Source organism: Dromaius novaehollandiae, unplaced genomic scaffold, assembly GCF_036370855.1.
Source record: "Dromaius novaehollandiae isolate bDroNov1 unplaced genomic scaffold, bDroNov1.hap1 HAP1_SCAFFOLD_48, whole genome shotgun sequence".
NCBI classification, from domain to species: Eukaryota; Metazoa; Chordata; class Aves; order Casuariiformes; family Dromaiidae; genus Dromaius; species Dromaius novaehollandiae.
The window spans coordinates 23,938-30,598 of NW_026991436.1; the positions used below are offsets into that span (position 1 = coordinate 23,938).

Here is a 6,661-nt window from a genome sequence, read left to right on the forward strand (position 1 = left end):
CTGGAGAAATCACCTCCTCTCCTAGTGCTCCTCAACGGCAGTCTTCCTCCCCTCCATTCTCAATGAGGTCAGCTCTGTGCTTTATGGGACGAGGGAAAAATGTCCAGTTTTCACAAGGCCAAATGCTTCCATTGAGCTTATCATAGGTGAGAAAGTGCACTTTATCAACTACTTTATATAGCACAATCAAATGCAATGCATCTTTCTTCATGTGGATGCCAGCTGTGTTTACAAACAAGGTAACAGTCAGATCTGACAGGGCCATGGGCAACCCCCCATCTGCTTTAAATGCAGTGTTTCCGCTTCTACACAAGGAGGTTGCCATCACCTTCACTCAAACATGAAAACGAATTTCCTTACAAAACCTCTATTCCTTAGGAGACAAACAAATAGCATTGGGAAGAGACACAAATGAATTGTTCTGCAAAAAAAAAAAAAAAAAATCAGCTTGCCCATTAAAGAGAAATGGAACTCAACACACCTGATAAAAATTACTGCTTTTCCTGAAGTTAAAAACAACAAAAAAAACCCCACATTTCTCTCACCAAAGCAATCCTCTGTGCTTTTGTTCTCTTCTGTTCATATGTGGTACTGACAGCTGTACAGAGGGCACTTCTTACTGCTCTGCTTAATGGCAGATTTGGATCAGCCCCATGTTTGAGGAGTTCGACCACTGCCTGCAAATGCAACAGATAATTGCTGGAGATGCATTTTGACAGTTCCACAGCAGAAAAGCGATACCCCAGCCAGACCAAGATGCTATAGGGTAGGTTTCATAAAATATACTAAAACCACCTATGTTTTACCATAAAGATAAGGATTACAGAGGTTGAACATTTATGGTCTATTAGATCATCACTCCATTGAATGTTAGCCTCTGAGAGGGGCAGGAGAAGCAGTAGAATGTGTTGGATATGGGACTTTCCATTCCATTCCGTGGGAAGTCCTGAAATTTCATCTTTTCTGTACAAACAAATCAAAGATGCAGTAAACTCTTTTTTCCCAGAAAAATACCTAAATTGTCTTTTAAAAGAAACAAAGATAACATAAGGAAAAATGTTCTGGTTCAAACATTTGATACAGAATCTATTTTTTGTTGTATTTGGCTGCATCCATTTCTACTGTATCTACTTCTGCAGTCCATCCTGTAGCTCCCTATTATATTGTATCCAGATGATTGATAACTTTCTACTGAAATAAATATAACTAGAAAGTAACAATACACAGTAGATCTTTTCCATTATGATCTACCATTAATCCTAACACACAGTATAAAACTTGCAGTGACAGAACGAGAGGTAAAATTTTGATTTCATCAGTAACACTGAAAGTGGCTTCCCCTCGCTTTGTTCACATCTGCATTTCCAAGACAATGCCTGACTGAATTATTAGCGTGCTTTTACACAGGAGAAAGTAACCCGAGAAACAGAAATTAGACCCAAACCCTGCTCCTATCAGCTTATTACCTGAACCACTAGGCTACACAGTCACGCTTGCTCCCTTCCAATTGTTCTTCCCCTGGCCTTGTGCTGGCTGGTTGCCTGCACAACGGCTGAGCTTAGTGGGCAGCCTGGGTGCAACTCTTACCCCCTCACTCTCCTCCCTTGTTTTCCACAAAGAAGATGAACCAGGAGCCTGGAGCTGTATTCCAAGAGGAGCAGAGCACTGCAGACACACCACTTTGTCACCATTACCTGTTTTGCTGGTACACTTTCTCTCGCAGCATGCTGGCTGCTGTGGACCCACTCTTAAGGGCCTTGTCTGAGCAGAAGGGAGGCCATTCCCTGCTCAGGGAAGGTAGGTGCTGACTTCACATATTGCACTCTACTGTGTGAGCTGTAAGCCTCCTCTGTGCAGTGCTGAGCCCCGTAATGCCCAGATCCTTTCCAAGTGTGATCACTGATCTTTTCCTAGAAAAGCATACTCCTTACCCTCAAAGAGCTACATTTTTTTTCTCATATCCAGAAGCAAAGTGTTTTAACATTTGGCTGGGATGATTTGAGTGGGGAGGTAGCCTGTAAGAGAACTGCATGTTCTTGTGATTCATAAAAATGGATACTCTTCTCTGAATGCTATACCCTTCTGAATCTTACCAAATATTTCTAGCTATCGCTGTCATACTACACGGCTCCTCTAGTTCAGCTCATGCAACATCCACAGGTTTGAAAGAAAAGCAAATTTAGTACTTTCACTGGGAATGAATTATGGCAAACATAACTAGTTACCCAAGTCTGCCTGTCATCAGAGAAGGCAGAGACAAATGGAGGAGTACAACACACGTAAAGAGGAACTCAAAGATGCTCACCAAATCATTCCCACTGGCGATTGCTAAGCAAAGTGGTGAATGGCCACTCCATAGTGTGTTTGGATTTGCCTTATGCATTAAAAGGAGGCGGATAACATCTCTGGCATGCTGTGTAGGCAGGTGCAGAAAAAGGTGGAATTAGATCATAATAATGTTAACTTTTAAATATAATGTATATGTAACAATAATGAACAAAATGAGCAGCATAAAACACGTTCAAGCCTTTCACCTAAGCTATGATCCTATAGCAAAAATATACCTCCATTTTCTCATGGCTAAGAACCCCAAGCATGGTAGTGTTATGCATAAACCTCTCCATCAGGTTACCAAATCTCATTAACCCTGCTGCCAAAGGGTATACGTAAGCTTGCCTCTGAAGAAGTACATCTCCTCTCTCAAAAACCTCTCCTTCCTCCAAGTGCACACCTCGTAAATCTGCTAGAAGAATGTTACTACGGTAAAAACCCAAATGCTCAAAGGTTAGCACATGAGAAAACTCAGACTGTCCAGCTTCAAATTGGCCTCGTGAATAGTAAAACTTAATGGCCAAGTCACTAATGGAAACTTAAGCAGAGGAATTTCCTGTGTTAAACAGAATTCTAAAGACTTAAGAAATATTTTTTTCTCAAGTGCTAATGGGTTTTTAATCAGTACAACACTAATAATTCACAAGGTAAGGAGTTTATCCCAGGAATTCAATCAGCTCCTTACAGAGGGATGAAAAGTATTCACTCCCTAGATATGTCATTTGGGGAGTTTAGCTCATAAGTACTCTCTATGAGCAGAACCTCGGATGCCATGCTCTTACCTCACAGTTATCCTCTCTTTCGCATGCAATATGCAATGCACTCCTTCCACCTTCTTCTGGAACAGGACCAAAATAGGAGGAGAAGTACCCTTTTGGTGGTCCTGCTTCATTCTTCAGGTGCACAGTGACACCACGGGACAACTGGGTTTCTCTGGTTTGAGGCAGAGGAACCTAAGTGAAATTATGTGAACATTTGTAACATAGCTCAGAGACATACAGAAGAAAATCAACTGCTTGGTCACCCATTGCTCTGGATGTCAATCATGGACGAGACTTGTTCAGCCTCACCAAAGCAATGGCCACCCTTTTTCTACTTCCTTCTTTACATTCAGATTCCATCTGCCTAAATCATCTTCAGCACTGCACATTAAGAAATTTGATTCCACTGGAGGAATCCAGGGAAGGAAAATTTTACAGACAGAATTTAATAACTTTTACTGGGCCAAATGATACAGTGAGGGGTGGAAGAAAGAAGCAAGCTATCAGGCAAAAAGGGTCTTCACTCAAGTTCATTCACATGTCATTCATTTAAGGTGCATGAATATAGGCTTACCAGGCCAACATAAAAAAATAAAAAATGGTATGTCAGAAAGTAATATACCTGCACTGCATCTGGGCATTTTATAACTGCATACTGTTTGCAAATAGGTACCAAGTCATCCTGATTGCTACTAAAGGAGAAAGTACTGCAATACAAACTGAAGAAGCTATCTAAACCTCCCTGGACTGCAAACAGACATTCACCTTAGCCACTGTCATGACAAGACAAATCTTACCATTCCTGTTACACAAGCCAACTCATTTTTCAAGTGACTAGGACCTGATGGGATGTCAGGGAGCCCATCAATGTCATTGCAAGGTCACTCAATTATCTTTGAAATGTCATGGCAACCAGGTGAGGTTCCTGAGGACTGGAAGAAAGCAAATGTCACTCCTATATTCGGGAAGGGCAAGAAGGAGGATCTGCAGAATTACAAGTATGTCAGCCTCATTTCAATCCCTGGGAAGGTGATGAAGCACATCCTCTGGGAAGCCATTTCCAAAAATACTAAGGAAAAGAAAGTGAATGGGAGTCGTCAGCTTGGATTTACAAAGGGGAAATCGAGCCTGAACAACTTGATAGCCTTCTATAAGGACATGACCAGTTTGGTGAAAGATGGGAGAGCAGTGGATGTCATTTACCTTGACGTCAGTAAGGCTGTCAAAACTTTTTCCCACAACGTCTGCATAGACAAGCTCCTAAAGTATGGCTTACATAAATGGACAGTGAGGACTGAAAACTAGCTGAACTACCGGATTCAAAGGGTTATGATCAGTGGCATGAAGTTCAGCCGAGGGCCAGTCACCAGTGGTGCACCTACAGGGGTCAATACAAGGACAATACTGGTTAAGTTGTTTACTACTGTTTACTAATTGACCTGGATGAAGGGATAGAGTGCACCCTCAGCAAGTTTGCTGATGATCCCAAACTGGGAGGAGTGGCTGATACACCAGAGGGCTGCGTTGCCATTCAGAGGGACCTCGAGAGACTGGACAGATGGGCAGAGGGGAACCTCATGAAGTTCAGCAAAGGGAAGTGCAGAGTCCTGCCCCTGGGGAGGAATAACCCCAGGCACCAGTATATGCTGGGGGCTGACCTACTGGAAAGTAGCTCTGCAGAAAAGGACCTGGGGGTCCTGGTGGACAAGCTGAACATGACCAGTAACGTGCCTTTGCAGCAAAGCAGGCCAACAGCATCGTGGGCAGCATTAGAAAGAGCGTGGCCAGCAGGTCAATGGAGGTGATCCTCCCCCTCTGTTCAGCCCAGGTCAGACCACATCTGTGTGTCTAGTTCTGGACTCCCCTGGAGCAAGTCCAGCAAAGGACCACAAAGAGGATTAAGGAACTGGAGCATCTCTCGTGCAAGGAGAGGCTGCGATTGTTTAGCTTTGAGAAGAGAAGGCTCAGGGGGATCTTATCAATGTGTATAAATACCTGATGGGAGGGAGTAAACAAGCTGGAGCCTTACTCTTCTCAGTGGCACCCAGTGGCAGGACAAGAAGCAATGGGCAGGAATTGAAAGACAGGAAATTCCACTTGAACATAATAAAAATCTTTTTTTCCTGTGAGGGTGATCAAACACTGGAAGAGGTTGCCCAGAGAGGCCATGGAGTCTCCATTCCTGGAGATATTCAAAGCCCAACTGGACAAGGTCCTGAGCAACTTGCTCTCATTGACCCTCCTTTGAGCTGGGGTTTTGGACCAGACGATCTTCAGAGGTCCCTTCCAAACTCTCAACTGTTTGGTAATTCTGTGAAATGATTTAAGTACTATAACGTAAAGTAATTCCTCAGGTAACAAATGCCAAAAAGAGCACTTTTCGCTGGTATAGCTCCATCACAAGTAGACAATTATCAAAAAAAATGGCAACCCTAACCAAAAAGTTCTGTACTACCAAAAAAGTTTACTGCAGAGCTATCTTTCTGTAACTCTGGGGGCACAGTGAATGCTGCAGGAATCCAGCAGAAAGAGTCTGTGTTCAAGGAAAACAAAACAAAACAAAAACAAGTAGGCAGGCTCCATGGAGATGAAACAAGCGGGTCCCATCATGTATCTGTTTCTGACAGTGGTCCTATGTTCACTGCTCTCATTATACCTTCAGGCATTTATACTAGACTGCCCACAAGAGACTTTTAACCTCTGCCTTAAACGAGGCATGACAGCAAAAATGTTCTGGGGCATCAAAACACATGGATGTGTTTACTGTAACCCAATAATACAGACCTCCAGTGGCTTTTTTTTTTTTTTTTACTTTTTTTCTTTTTTAAAGGAACATAGTTATTCCAATAGGATGCAAAAATTTCACGGAAATCAAGCAGGCAGGAAGCTCAACTCCCTGCTTATGTATTGTGCAGCCTTCAAGAGCTGCAAGAAGCTGAGCTCACAAAGCAACATACCTGGTCTGGACCATATACCTCATTTCCATCTTCTGCCCTTGCATCAAGATCTGGTGCAGAATGCAGGAGGTACTGTGTTATCTGGACTCCTTCCTCCCCAGGAATAGATACAGCTATGTGGAGAGGGGTTAAACCCCCAAACTGAAAAAAGAAACATAGCATTAAGACTCCTGTTTATCGCAACTTAAAACAGTACCAAATATTTTCAAAAGAATAATCCCAGCTTCCTCTTCCCACATACTGTGTCTCACTTTCAGCCACCATGAACCTACAAACTGAGTTACGGGACAGTGGAAAGCTCAAGGTACCAGATACACAACGTACCAAAATCACAACAGCTGTTACCAACTTGAGGAGCAGCTTCACAAGCATTCCCCAGTCATGCATGGGCTTGGCAACAAGAAAACATAATGAGGAAGGAAAACTCAGGGAATAAGGAGCTTTGAGTTCTTTCTATAAAATAGTTCTTTGAACAGGATAATCACTTTAAACAGCTTTTTGTCCATTCTAAAGCTGGTTCTTACTTGCAGATTTTACAGCAGGACACAGAAGCTGCTGCACTCATCTAGAATCCTACATCATTATCAATTATAATGCAATAAAACCTTGGAT

The 6,661-nt window shown here is 42.7% G+C and overlaps 1 long non-coding RNA gene across 1 annotated transcript; it reads right to left on the reverse strand.

Annotated features, from left to right (window-relative positions):
- Positions 1-2,358: 2,358 nt before the first annotated feature.
- Positions 2,359-6,184, reverse strand: LOC135326505 (uncharacterized). Its single transcript, XR_010386879.1, has 3 exons — positions 6,050-6,184; positions 3,114-3,284; positions 2,359-2,413 (listed from the first exon to the last, which is right to left on the reverse strand). It is a non-coding gene; the product is annotated as an uncharacterized LOC135326505 (long non-coding RNA).
- Positions 6,185-6,661: the final 477 nt, after the last annotated feature.